General features: G+C 46.8%; 1 protein-coding gene across 5 annotated transcripts in view; it reads right to left on the bottom strand.

Annotated features, from left to right (window-relative positions):
* Positions 1 to 14,932, bottom strand: part of NEK10 (NIMA related kinase 10) — a 554,523-nt gene that overhangs the window by 498,082 nt on the left and 41,509 nt on the right. Inside the window, exon 1 of one of the 5 annotated variants that reach the window (XM_073678013.1) lies at positions 5,540 to 5,594. The exons of the other annotated variants lie outside the window; for them this stretch is intronic. The gene's annotated coding sequence lies outside the window, so the exon portion shown is untranslated. Of the gene's footprint in view, positions 1 to 5,539; positions 5,595 to 14,932 lie in introns of those variants that run through there. 5 annotated transcript variants of the gene reach the window in all.

A 14,932-nucleotide genomic window follows, 5' to 3' on the forward strand; every position in this document is an offset into this window, starting at 1 on the left:
CACTGTTTTGATAGACAGAGCGTAAAAGCCATCAGGATCTAGTATCCCACCTCACTATGGGCCAGCAGACGGAGCACGACTAGGACCTGTTTTACATCGGCCTTTGGAATGCTAAAAAGATGCACTGCCCAAAGCGGAGTGATCCCTCCATCAATTGTACCAAGTTCAAGAAAATAAAGCAGAACCAAAGACATGAGACAGCATACCTGTTAGTGTAAGTGCACGGTGAAGGTACACATTTACACTGTGGACGCTGACAAACAAGACCTATTTGTATATAGTATGGATCGTTTGTATATAACATGGACTGTGCACATACAGCATCAATTGTGTGTAACAGACTGTGTATATAGCTTGGATTGTATGTATATAGCACAGATTGTGTATATATACTGTGGATTTACACCCTAGACTGTGCGTATATAGCATATCATAGACTATGTGTATATAGCATAAATGTATACAGAGCATAGGTTGGGTATATATAACAGATTGTGTGTTTATAAGATAGGTTATATTATAGACTATGTGTATATAGCATAGCTTCTGTGGATATAGGATAGACTATATGTATATATTAGACTGTGTATATAGCATAGCTCCTGTGTATATAGGATAGATTGTAATATATATATATATATATATATATATATATATATATATATATATATATATATATATATATACAGTACAGACCAAAAGTTTGGACACACCTTCTCATTTAAAGATTTTTCTGTATTTTCTTGACTATGAAAATTGTACATTCACACTGAAGGAATCAAAACTATGAATTAACACATGTGGAATTATATACTTAACAAAAAAGTGTGAAACAACTGAAAATATGTCTTATATTCTAGGTTCTTCAAAGTAGCCACCTTTTGCTTTGATGACTGCTTTGCACACTCTTGGCATTCTCATGATGAGCTTCAAGAGGTAGTCACCGGAAATGGTTTTCACTTCACAGGTGTGCCCTGTCAGGATTAGTAACTGGGATTTCTTGCCTTATAAATGGAGTTGGGGCCATCAGTTGTGTTGTGCAGAAGTCTGGGGGATACACAGCTGATAGTCCTACTGAATAGACTGTTAGAATTTATATTATGGCAAGAAAAAAGCAGCTAAGTAAAGAAAAATGAGTGGCCATCATTACTTTAAGAAATAAAGGTCAGTCAGTCCGAAAAATTGGGAAAACTTTGACAGTGTCCCCAAGTGCAGTTGCAAAAACCATCAAGCGCTACAAAGAAACTGGCTCACATGAGGACCGCCCCAGGAAAGGACGACCAAGAGTCACCTCTGCTTCTGAGGATAAGTTTATCCGAGTCACCAGCCTCAGAAATCGCAGGTTAACAGCAGCTCAGATTAGAGACCAGGTCAATGCCACACAGAGTTCTAGCAGCAGACACATCTCTACAACAACTGTTAAGAGGAGACTTTGTGCAGCAGGCCTTCATGGTAAAATAGCTGCTAGGAAACCACTGCTAAGGACAGGCAACAAGCAGAAGAGACTTGTTTGGGCTAAAGAACACAAGGAATGGACATTAGACCAGTGGAAATCTGTGCTTTGGTCTGATGAGTCCAAATTTGAGATCTTTGGATCCAACCACCGTGTCTTTGTGCGACGCAGAAAAGGTGAACGGATGGACTCTACATGCCTGGTTCCCACCGTGAAGCAAGGAGGAGGAGGTGTGATGGTGTGGGGGTGCTTTGCTGGTGACACTGTTGGGGATTTATTCAAAATTGAAGGCATACTGAACCAGCATGGCTACCACAGCATCTTGCAGCGGCATGCTATTCCATCCGGTTTGCGTTTAGTTGGACCATCATTTATTTTTCAACAGGACAATGACCCCAAAAACACCTCCAGGCTGTGTAAGGGCTATTTGACCAAGAAGGAAAGTGATGGGGTGCTACGCCAGATGACCTGGCCTCCACAGTCACCAGACCTGAACCCAATCGAGATGGTTTTGGGTGAGCTGGACCGCAGAGTGAAGGCAAAGGGGCCAACAAGTGCTAAGCATCTCTGGGAACTCCTTCAAGATTGTTGGAAGACCATTTCCGGTGTCTACCTCTTGAAGCTCATCAAGAGAATGCCAAGAGTGTGCAAAGCAGTCATCAAAGCAAAAAGTGGCTACTTTGAAGAACCTATAATATATGACATATTTTCAGTTGTTTCACACTTTTTTGTTAAGTATATAATTCCACATGTGTTAATCTATAGTTTTGATGCCTTCAGTGTGAATGTACAATTTTCATAGTCAAGAAAATGCAGAAAAATCTTTAAATGAGGTGTGTCCAAACTTTTGGTCTGTACTGTATATACACACACACATATATATATAGAAACTGTGTGCATCTGTGATCTAGCATAGATTGTGTGCCTGTTTATATAGCATAGGTGCTGTGTGTATCACAGAAACAATAACTGTGGCTGCTTTGAGGTCTATGGAAGAGGAGCACTATTCCAGTGTGAATTTGTAGAAGTTTTCCACCTCTTCATAGACATTTTAACTCGCCCGGTTTTACCTGGAGTCACTGTATTTCTAGCCACTGTCACCCGGTGATACATATTTTTCCATAGGTTGCTGGGGAGCATTTACATTTAATAATGCTGGTAGCGCAGATGAGCATATGTATGAGCGCTTGATCCCAAATATCCACCAGTGTGAACATGCTGCCAATCACCTGACAAACAAGCAAAACGCCCATTTGTAAGTTAATCGGACTGTTTATGCCAGAATAAAAAATCACTGTTATCGGCAGTACATCGTCGCTTGTAACCAGGAGATATGCTAATAATAACATGACACTGTATATGGGGAAACAATGATCAGATCAGCAATCATTATGTCCTCACCACGGTTTGTCCAATTTTTGGACAGTCCAGTAAACGAGTGATGATCTATTTGTATATAGTCAATTGTCGCTCATTTAACGACCTGAAATCAGAAGTATAAATACACCCTAAATGTAGCTCTGAGATGGTGCAATATGATAACATTTGGGGCACCACTTTTAATTTTGTCCAGGGCCACATTTTGTCTAAAACTGTCTTGGTCTGTACTATGGGTGCACAAATGATTCCATGGCTTGTTAGTCTGAAACGGGCCTATGCAGATTTTAATGTTACGTTTATGAGAAGTGTAATGCGTCACAAGCTTGTTACATGAACGGAGTCTGAGTTTGTCCTCCTGCTTTTCCTATCTTCAGGTATGATGATCAGACTGTCCACTCAACAGGGATCGGCATTGGGTAAACACAGTATAGGCACGCTAAGCTCCAAGAAACTATTTATGTAAGGTGTAATTATTTATTTTATAGGAAATAAGTTTATTTAAGGTGGACTAATGAAAGTATCTGGACAGGGTTGGTCAGTGAGGACAGCGGCGGGCGGGGTGAGACACTGCTCAGCTTGGAAAGAGACAGCTCATGCAATATATCTCTAAGATGTAGGCCTTATTCAGACAACCATAATGCAGCTGTCCGTGTCTGAACACAGCTCTTATGGCCAGAAATAACATCATCATCAAGATCTATAATTCTGTTAATTCAGGTCATTTATCTTTTTAAATCCTGAGTGTTTCCTAAAAAATAAAATAAAACAATAATGTATCAACAAGCAATTGGCCATGACAGTGCGCAAATCTGAAACCGTAGTATAAGAGTACATATGAAGAGTACAGAGGTAGCATTCCCAACACGACACACATACCAAGATGCAGTAAGATATCCTGAATCAGAAAAGTGTAACTTGACCTGCCCAATGGCTTTAGTTGTGTTAAGGTTTTCTGTATTCAGCCATTTTTCTGGCATAGTTGACTGAATTCTACTCGCAATGCTGTTTTCAATTTACGTACTGCCATTAGGTAAAATAATCTACAGCCATGGTCTCATACACCACTGCTATGCCGATGATACCCAATTATATCTGACAGTTAAGCCAGGAGTCAGGGACCCTTCCCCAGCTATCAATTTCTGTTCAGCTGGACATCAAGAATGGATGAAGGCCAGCGGCTGGAACAGAAGCCAGACAAAACTGAGGTGCCTTTGGTCACAGCTCAGTTCCAAGCAGCAAAATGGCAACCTCCAACCCAAACACTTATATGTCTGGGAAACACTTAAAAAATCAGATCAGTTTGGGTATAGTTATTGATGTGGAACTGACAGGAGCCAAATATCGTCTGTCATTAAAGGGACTCCGAGCACCAATTACTGGTGCTCAGTGCATCATGGTGGCCCAAATTATTTAGGTGAACACCTTCCCACCTAAAATATTTCATCTATCTCCACCCTTCTCTGGCTCTAGAGAAGATTGACGCCAGAGATGTCAATCAAAGAAGAGGGGGAGGGTGGAGGTAGAGGTTAAATATTTGGCCACACTAAGAGTGCACCGAACGCCTGTACTTGGTTTGAATATTCAATGTGTTCTGACAGAGGAAGAGGCCCTTTAAGTCTTCATTTTTTCATTTGAGGAACATTGCCAAACTTAGACATCTTATTACAACCGACCTTTCAAAACTGGTACATGCACATACAACCTCCCAGCTGGACTACTGTAATGGTCTTTATTTATTCTTCCCAGAAAAAGCAATTCATCACCTTCGGTTAATCCAAAATGTTGCAGCTAGTTTAATAACCAATCAACCATGACATGCCCCAATAAAACCAATCCTTCACAAACTGAACTGACTGACAGTAAAATGGAAAATATTCTTTAAAATTTGCCTGATGTCTACAGATAAACTGCTGACCATGAAATTTTACCAAAGAGAGGTCCCTGTGACCCAGATCAGTTTATGTTCTACTAATATCCTAGGGTAGTCTGAATCTTAAAGGGAATCAGTCACCAGGCTTTTATGTAATCTGAGAGCACCATGGTGTAGGACCAGAGACCCTGATTCCAGCGATGTGTCACTAACTAGGCTGTTTTTTACAGTTTCAGCACAATAAGTGTTTTATCACCTGGAGATTATCACTACAGGATAACTGGCCTTGTGCATCCTATTCCAACCATGCCCCCAGCACGGATTACCAGCTTTGTCTGATTCTACAATGTACAAAGAAAGCTGTAGTGAGGGTGGGGTTATACAAAGTTCAACAACTCAGTGCTGCTAAATCTCCCGGAGAGAAAACAATGACTCTACCCAGTAAACTAAGTCACTGATACATCACTGGAATCAGGGTCTCTGTCCTAACCTCATGTTGTTGTCAGAGTACATATCAAAGACCAGCTGACAGACTCCCTTTAAGCAAGAACTACTGAATAAGTTTGGCTACACATGTCTGTGCAACATGGGCAATGCTCAGCTCACAATACTCGGCCTAACTGGCTGGTCTCCTGACCTGAGCTATCTGCCTCATATATGAGGTAGTTATCTCAGGTCAGGACACTATTGTGTTCCAAACATCTGTGTTTCACTTTTCCTTTACTGGCATATAGACATTTTTTTCAATTTGGGGACAAGTCCTCTGATTTGATCGCTGTGGTTTCAACAAACTAAAATCAATAGAACAAATTCATAAATGAAACTTTGTGATGTACCTGATCAGAGAACTCTGTTTCTTTCTCCACTTATGAGCCACTTTGTCTCCTTTCCCATCTTATGAACTCAGCAATCACTCTGAAAAAAACAGCTTAATCTGCTTTGGTCAAAGCAAGAGGGGCTGCCAGCACAGTGAGGTATCAGGTTACAGAGACTACTGTAATATATTGAGAGGTCAAGGGGATGATGAGTGAGAAGCAAGGAGATGAACTGACACAAGCAGAGAAACAATTGAGCTACAGCTTATCTAGCAAGCAATATAGTAATATTCTAGTGCTGGATTCACAGCTATACAGCTCACTACTGCTATCTGATGTCAACAATGCTTCTGCCTGTGTGCTACACTGAAAGGAGAGCAGGAATCAGTCTCCAAAAAGCATTCTTGGTATATTTAATAAAAAATTAACCTGCACTCCGAAAACCTAGTCATAGAATTAGTGGCCAGATTAAATAGTTTTTTTCTGGCTGTGACATTGATGACCTATTCATTTCAGGGCGATCTGACCTGCAGTACCTGGGAGTGGTCTCTAGTGTACTGAGCCAAGTTGTTCCACTACTGAAGTTATTAACAGCTGATTGGTGCGATTACCGAGTGTCAGACCCACAACGATCTGATATTGATAACTAATCCTAAAGACACGTCATCAATATCATGTACTGAATAATGCCTTTAATAAAAAATTGAACTAGACATATGTACAGTGGGGAAAAAAGTATTTAGTCAGCCACCAATTGTGCAAGTTCTCCCACTTAAAAAGATGAGAGAGGCCTGTAATTGACATCATAGGTAGACCTCAACTATGAGAGACAAAATGAGAAAACAAATCCTGAAAATCACATTGTCTGATTTGGAAATAATTTTTTTTCAAATTTTGGTGGAAAATAAGTATTTGGTCAATTACAAACCAGCAAGATTTCTGGCTCTCACAGACCTCTAACGTCTTCTTTAAGAGGCTCCTCTGTCCTCCACTCATTACCTGTAGTACTGGCACCTGTTTGAACTTCTTATCAGTATAAAAGACACCTGTCCGCAACCTCAAACAGTCACACTCCAAACTCCACTATGGTGAAGACCAAAGAGCTGTCGAAGGACACCAGAAACAAAATTGTAGCCCTACACCAGGCTGGGAAGACTGAATCTGCAATAGGCAAGCAGCCTGGTGTGAAAAATACAACCTCCGGGCCCGGCTACTGCCTTTATTGACCAATTCTTCACTTTCTCTCTGCTGACATTCCCACCATCATAATGGGTGACTTCAACATCCCTACTGACACGCTCCAGTCAGTAGCCTCCAAACTCCTGATGTTTACTTCCTCTTTTGGACTTACCCAGTGGTCCTCCTCAGCCACCCACAAAGACAAACATACATTGGACCTTATCTTCACCTGTCTCAGCTCCCTATCTAACCTAACAACCTCTCTTCTCCCCATATCTGACCACCACCTGATAACTCTCTTACCCCTGTCCTCCTCACCTGTCAACCATGTCAAGCAACTAGCACACCACCGCAGAAACCCAGCACCAAGACACTCACACACTCTCTGACTCTATACTATCACTGGCGTCCATATCTTCACTCCACGATACAGACAGTGCCACTGCTTTCTACAAATTCACTCTCACATCAGCTATTGATGCAGTTGCCCCTCTTATGCATGGCAGAGTGCGACAAATCAATAGACAATTCTGGCACAATAACCTCACTAAAAAGCTTTGGCAAGTGTCCAGGCTTGCAGAGCGACATTGGAAAAAAACATATTCGCAAGCAACATTCGCATTCAAATCAGCCCTCACCTCTGCTAAACAGGCCTACTTCACAACCATGATATCTTCCTTAGGCCACAGTCCCACTGTCAGTATTTGGTCAGTACTCGGTCAGTATTTTTTCTCAAGAGAGGGAGCCAACTCCCCTGGTTTTGGCTCCCACTCCTGAGAAAAAATACTGACTGAATACTGACCAAATACTGAGAGCGAGGCCGTGGCCTTATCGTACCACCCCAAACAGTTATTCAACACTTTTAACTCCCTCCTCCGCCCACCACTGCCCCCTCCGACCTCCCTCATCTCTGCTGAGGACTTTGCCACACACTTCAAAAATAAGTTTGACCAAACAAGGCAAGTCTTCATTGCTCGACCACCACAACCCCTTTGTTTACCAGACGAATGCCCTTCCCCCATAACCTTTCTCCCCAACATCACTGAAGGACTCCCTCTCCAACTCACCTCACCACTTGTGCACTTGACCCCAACCCATCCCACCTCCTCCCCACTTATCCCATCCCTAATCCATCTCTTCAACCTATCACTAACTTCTGGTACTTTCCCTTTTGCTTTCAAACATGCCACAATCACGCATATCCTCAAAAAGCCATCTCTCGACCCAACCGCTATGTCAAGTTATCTCCCTATATTGTTGCTCCCATTTGCTTCCAAACTCGTTGAACAGCATGTGCACACTGAACTTTCCTCCCACCTCTCATCTAACTCGCTTTTCAACAACCTACAATCTGGCTTTCGTCCCCATCATTCTACTGAAACGGCCCTGACCAAAATTACTAACGACTTACTTACAGCCAAAGCTAACAGACAATTCTCTATACTCCTCGTTCTAGACCTGTCCTCTGCCTTTGACACAGTTGACCACTGCCTCCTACTACAGATCCTTTCTTCTTTTGGCGTCAAAGACATTGCCCTATCCTGGATCTCCTCATACCTTTCCAACTGCACAATTAGAGTCTCCCACTCACACACTACCTCCTCATTCCACATTGTCTCTGTTGGAGTCTCTCAAGGCTCTGTCCTAGGACCCCTACTCTTCTCCATCTATACCCTTGGCCTGGGACAACTTAAAGTCCCATGGCTTCCAGTACCACCTATACACTGATGACACTCAGAGCTACCTCTCTGGCCCAGCCGTCACCTCTCTGCCGTCCAAAATCACGGAGTGTCTATCAGCCATATCCTCCTTCTCCTCTTTCTTCCTCAAGCTCAATGTGGACAAATCTGAACTTATTATCTTTCTCACGTATCTTCCCTACCTGATATATCTATCACGATATATGACATCATGTTTTCCCATGTACCGAAAATCTGCTGCCTCAGAGTAACCCTTGACTCTGCCCTGTCCTTCAAACCACACATCCAAGCTCTTTCCACCTCCTGTCGCCTCCAGCTCAACAATATTGCCACAATCCGTCCTTTCCTCAACCTTCAAATCTACTAAAATGCTTGTGCATGCCCTTAATATCTCCCGCCTTGACTACTGCAACATCCTCCTCTTTGGCCTACCTGCTAACACTTTCACACCTCTCCAGTCAGTCTTGCTACTCTTCCGCTTCTCCCCTCTGCAAATCCCTTCATTGGCTCCCAATTCCCCAGCGTATCTAGTTCAAACTACTAACACTGACCTAGAAAGCCATCCATAACCTGTCTCCTCCATATATCTCCGAACTAATCTCCCGATATCTTCCCTCATGTAATCTCCAGTCCTCCCAAGACCTCCTTCTCTCCTAGACACTTATTCGTTCCTCATCCAAACGCCTCCAAGACTTCTCCTGAATATCCCCCATCCTTTGGAATTCTGTGCCCCAACATGTCTGATTATTCACTACATTCGGATCCATCAGACAGAACTTGAAAACCCATCTCTTCAAGAAAGCTTAGAGCCTGCAATGACCCTACTGCCTCCTCACTACCACTGGAGCTGCCGCCTCACCAACACTGGAGCTGCTGCAACCCCCCAACCTACTGGTATGAAATTTCTTGTCCAATCAGGAAGGTTTGTGAAGTCCATAAACGAAATCAATGAACTATACCCCCAGGATTGTGCCTTGAGCACACTTACTTTAACCCCCCTCCCTGAGTATTTTTTTTACTGACATAACCCTGAGTTGGGCAGTTCGAAAGTTTCCCTTGAACACCTCCAACACATCCAACTCAGGGATATTTAGCTTAGGGGATGCTTCCTCCGCCTCATCGCCAACCAGTATCCACAACGGAAGCTCGTCAGCCTTGGCATGTGATGAGGTTTCTGCAGTTGTGACCTGATTCAGCTGAGCTACCAGGTGCTACCGCTTTCCCTCACATGTCCGAAAACAGAGGAAAATCATGACCGACAATTACGGGATATAACCAGTCTTTGACCACTTTCACTTTCTGTGATATGGATCCACAGTCTATATCAATGTTGACCCAGGCCACAGGAAAGTTCTTGGTGTCTCAATGAATACACCTGATGCCCGGCAGCTTCCCAGGGACTGGTACATATGAAAGTGTGGCCCCTAACAGGGTTACCAAACTCCCAAAGATCAGAAGTCCTGTTACTTGGACACTGTTCACAGTCAAAGGGCATTCCTGAGGTCCCTCATCAGGATGAGGAACAGCGCTGCAGGCAGGGTAGATGAAGTAGGAGCAGTGCCGGCCCATGCTGCAGCCTATCAGCTCCAAGATCAAGGGACAAATGGCTGATATGTGACCCAGGGCACGACATCTCCAACAGACGATGTTACGAGATATACCCATTGAACCCGGTTCTGCCCCTTCTGGGACCTTGGGCCCAACAGGGGTCAAATTCCAGGGGTTAGACAAAAATACCAAAACGTGTCTGCGCCTCTACTCCCAGGCAAGGAATTAACAGCTCAGCTGCGCTTTAAACCAGCTGCACCTCCTGTATTGGAGGGTGGGAATATAGAGTTTTGCCCATCTCATCTAATGATTCCTAACAAGCCTGGACCCATATATTGGTCCTATTAACCCTCTCAGCAATTTCTATCCAGGATTCTGACAGCTGCTTGTCTACAAATCACAGTGATACTCCCAGTGGTTCTGAGTTCTTGTAATAAGAGTACATATGTGACACCCCAGGGGTCTGGTTGCCACAGTAATAGAGATGTTATGTCTGAGAGCAGGTGGGAGGTCTCTTGGTCAGAAATCCTATGCATGCCACACCTCCTGCCCAGTCCTGGGAGGGGAAGAACTTCCCCTATATAAAGCTGGGGCTGAGGCAGGGTTAGTGAGTAGAGTAGAGAGAAGAAGAGGACCAGCATAGGAAAGAAAGATCAGGAGCTCAGTGGGAGCAGTGCAAAAAGGAATCAGGGGCTGGCAGCTGAAGAGCTCGCCCTGATTGAAGAGTTACCACCGGACCCGGAGTCCGAGGCTGTGGGGATTAACTCAGACCCAGCAGCAGAAACCACCCGGCAGGGGATTTCAGGTCCTCTGGCCAAGAAACCCGAAGGCACGGTCACACGCGTGGGACCAGCACCGCCGTCGTGGAGCGGAAGCCACTAGAAGGCCCCGAGTCACCGGCCATACGGGTGAGCACCACACGGTACACTCAGGGACGTGGGCTACTTTTACCCGCCTCTAGCAAGGTAGCCAGAAGAGTACAAGTAGTTGGGGAGGCCTACAACTCCGCCTGGCCAGGGGAGATCCCATCTGCTCAAAGACTGACCAGGCCCCGATCGCTAGCCAGTACTCCGGGAGGGTCTATCTTTATCACCAGTAAAGACCCTGAACTACACCGCATCGTCTCTGAGTGGTTCCTGCTACCCCCATCATCCACGTCGGCTGCCCTGAGGCCATACCCCTCCCGTTGGGGGTTATACCATCTACGCTGCACTATCCTACCACCGGCCTCAGCGGTCTGCCCTGCAGCGGCAGCTCCATAGCTGCATTCAACGGGTGGCGTAGTCGTCCTACATCTACTGCTAATATATACCGCCACTTAGTCTGACTCCCTGGGCACGGACCGGGTCACCGCCACGAGACTACTACCCCCAACAGGCCCGGCTCCGGGGTGCGTCAGCTTTTGGCGTAGTCGGCAGGATTTCGTGCCCGCAACCACCGGGTACTGCGTGCCTGAAAAAGACTGTTCAAACTTACCAGTGGTGAAGATTCCCGCCATCCGGCGCCATTTTCAGCCTTCTTCCCGCCTTCCGTGGAGTTTTCCCGCCGTTGGACGCCATCTTGAAGACGCCGCGCGGGAAGAAGAGGGGCGTGGACTCCAAAAGCGCGCGAGAACTGAAGCCCCGCCTCACGTCCAGACGTCGCGTAAGGTCCTGGAAGGAGCCCAGCAGACGCTGACGTCACAGGAGCGCGACGGAAGGTCCTCAACCCTGACGATCCACTGCGGAGCCGCGGCCTACGGAAGAGGATCATCGCAAGGTAGGCCACGGTCCACTAGGGGGGAGGAAGATGTCGGATACGGAGGAGAGCTTCACTGCCTCAACCCCCGCCAGCGCTGCTGCAGTCATGCCTTTTACCATGCCCTATATCCCGGGAGCGGCCTGGCTACCCCAGTACTCAGGGGAGTCACATACTCTGCATGACTTTAGAGAAAAGCTGGATAGCCTCTTCCAGGTGTACCCCCTCACAGAAGAGCAAAAAGTGAGCATCCTGGTGGCCCAATTAACTGGGGCAGCCCAAAGGGAGGTAAAGTCCTGGCCACCTGGGGGAAGGACTGTCGCAGGGATACTAACCCGGCTGAAGGATACCTTTGATACCCGCACCTCAGCCGAGATCAAGCTTAGATTCTACGGGTGCAAGCAGCGAGCACAAGAGAGTATAAGGGACTATGCACTAAACCTACAAGAGGCCCTGAGAGCCATTAAGCAGACCGACCCTGACGGCGTGGGAGACGAGGACCGGCTGTTGACTGAACAATTTATAGAGGGTTTATATTGCAATGCCCACCGAACCCAGTTGCGGGCAATGGCCTTACAGGACCCTCATCTGGGATTTGCACAGTTCAAGGACAGAGCCATCCGGGTTCTCCGAGAACCGGCACCAGGTGGCATTGTGACCCACAGACGCCCCACTACCACTTACCACCAAGAGGCGGCGCCCTTGTCGGCAGGGCCTGTGGGAGCTGATGCGCAGGCTTTGAACAATGACCCGGCTCCCGACCTGCACCATCAGGTCCAAGAGCTAGCTAAAAGCGTTGCTGCGCTAACCCGAACTGTGCAGTCTTTACAGGTTTCTACTCCAGGGAAGATCCAGCTGGCATCCGGACCGGAGGACATCCCGTGGCGCCGACCAAGGAGGACCCCACCGGCCAGAGGAAGACCCAGCGACCGATACAACGAGGACGGACAACCTATCTGCCGCCGCTGCAATCAACCCGGACATATGGAGAGGTACTGTCCTTTAAACTGGCACAACCTAGGGTAGAGGGCCAACCCCTAGGAAAAAGATCATCAGGCCCATCAAACTGGCGTGACAAATATGTGGGAGAACGTCCAGTCTTGCCTGTGGTACTGGATGGCATTCCTATGAGTGCCCTACTGGACACTGGGTCACAGGTCACCACCATCCCGTAAGTGCTCTTCAAGCAGTACTGGAATGACTCGGATATAACCCGCTACCCTGACGACGACTTGAGTATCATCGCCAGCAATGGTCAGCCCGTGCCACAGATCGGATTTAAGGAGGTGACCATTAAAATCGGTAGAGTCGAGCTGGCAGCCCAGGGACTGATCATTGTGGACATTGATAAGCGCGAGAGTCACCCTAAGATAACTCTAGGAACTAATGTAATTGAAAATTGTCTTGCAGAGGTGATTTTTATTTTACAGCAGGTTGCCAAGAACGCCAGCTCCGGCCAGCAGCGAGTGCTCCAAAAAGAGATCCGGGCACTGATGCGACGGCAACAGGTGGAACTCTCCGGCGGTGAGATTGGTAGCGTGAGAATGTGTGACCCTTTCCCTATTGCCATGCCCCCAAAAAGTGAAATGATGATTTGGTGCCGGGCGGCTATTGGTCTGAGAGGTAGAGATTACCAGGCAATGGTAGAACCAGTTTACTCAGACAGTAGGCCCACCATTTTGACAGCACGGGGGGTGGTCAATGTACGCCATGGGAGGGTGCCCGTTCGCATAATAAATATCGGGAAGAGGGAAGTGTACCTGCCCCGGTATGCCACGCTAGCCAAATTGTATACCATCAATCAGAATTCTATACAGTCCGTAGAACCCTTGCCTCCATCTTCTCCGGAGGAAGGTAACGGCTCTAAACAACAAATGGAGGATTGGTGTCAGCAACTACATTTGGGTACTGACTCCACTCCCTCTCACCAGAAACAGGGAGTCTACCGGGTGGTTCAAGAGTACGAGAGAGTGTTTAGTAAACACCCGTTAGACTTCGGGCGAGTCAAGGGGGTAGAACATCACATCCCCACGGGAGACCATCCTCCCATAAAAGAGAGGTATCGACCCGTACCCCCTGCACACTACCAACACGCCAAGGGGATGCTTAGAGACATGAAGGAGGCTGGGGTAATCAGGGAAAGCTGTAGCCCCTGGGCAGCTCCACTAGTCTTGGTCAAAAAGAAAGACAACACCATGAGAATGTGTGTAGATTACCGGAAAATAAACTGTATCACACACAAAGATGCGTACCCCTTACCAAGAATAGAGGAGTCTTTGGCTGCTTTAAAATCTGCTAACTTCGTCTCCACCTTGGATCTCACTAGCGGGTACTGGCAGGTTCCTGTAGCAGAGGCGGATCGGGAAAAGACCGCATTCACCACCCCGATGGGACTTAGTGAGTTTACCTGCATGCCGTTTGGACTCTGCAACGCACCAGGAACCTTCCAGCGATTGATGGAGTGCTGTCTGGGACACCGGAACTTTGAGACGGTCCTGTTATACCTGGACGATGTCATCGTCTACTCCAAAACCTACGAGGACCACCTGAAGCACCTGGCGGAAGTGTTTGAAGCTCTGGCAAGTTACGGCCTAAAGGTGAAACCCTCCAAGTGTCACCTCCTGAAGCCAAAGGTGCAGTACCTGGGACACGTGGTGAGTGCTGACGGAGTGGCTCCCGACCCTGATAAGATCACCGCAATTAAGGAATGGCCAAGCCCCTCCAGTGTAAAGGAAGTGAGGCAGTTCCTCGGGTTGGTAGGCTACTACCGAAGGTTCATACTCGGTTTCACCAAAAAGGCAGCTCCTATGCAGGACCTCCTGATAGGCCAGTCCAGGAAGGCCAAGAACCAGAAGCCGCCCTTCAGATGGGAGAAGTTGGAAGAAGAGTCCTTCCGCCAGCTGAAGAAGGCCCTCACGGGGGATGAAATCCTGGCGTACCCTGATTATAGCCAACCCTTTATCCTCTACACCGACGCCAGTAACATCGGGCTAGGAGCCGTACTATCCCAGATCCAGCAGGGGAAAGAACGGGTAATTGCTTACGCCAGCCGAAAACTGCGACCCACCGAAAGAAATCCTGAGAATTACAGCTCATTTCAGCTAGAGTTCCTGGCAGTGGTATGGGCAGTCACCGAACGCTTTAAGCACTACCTCGCTTCTTCCCGGTTCACCGTGTACACGGATAACAACCCGTTGACACACCTGGACACTGCAAGACTCGGTGCCCTAGAGCAGAGATGGATGGCCCG

Source organism: Phyllobates terribilis, unplaced genomic scaffold (genome assembly GCF_046119375.1).
Source record: "Phyllobates terribilis strain yellow unplaced genomic scaffold, ASM4611937v1 Scaffold_4__5_contigs__length_816908805, whole genome shotgun sequence".
Lineage (NCBI taxonomy): Eukaryota > Metazoa > Chordata > Amphibia > Anura > Dendrobatidae > Phyllobates > Phyllobates terribilis.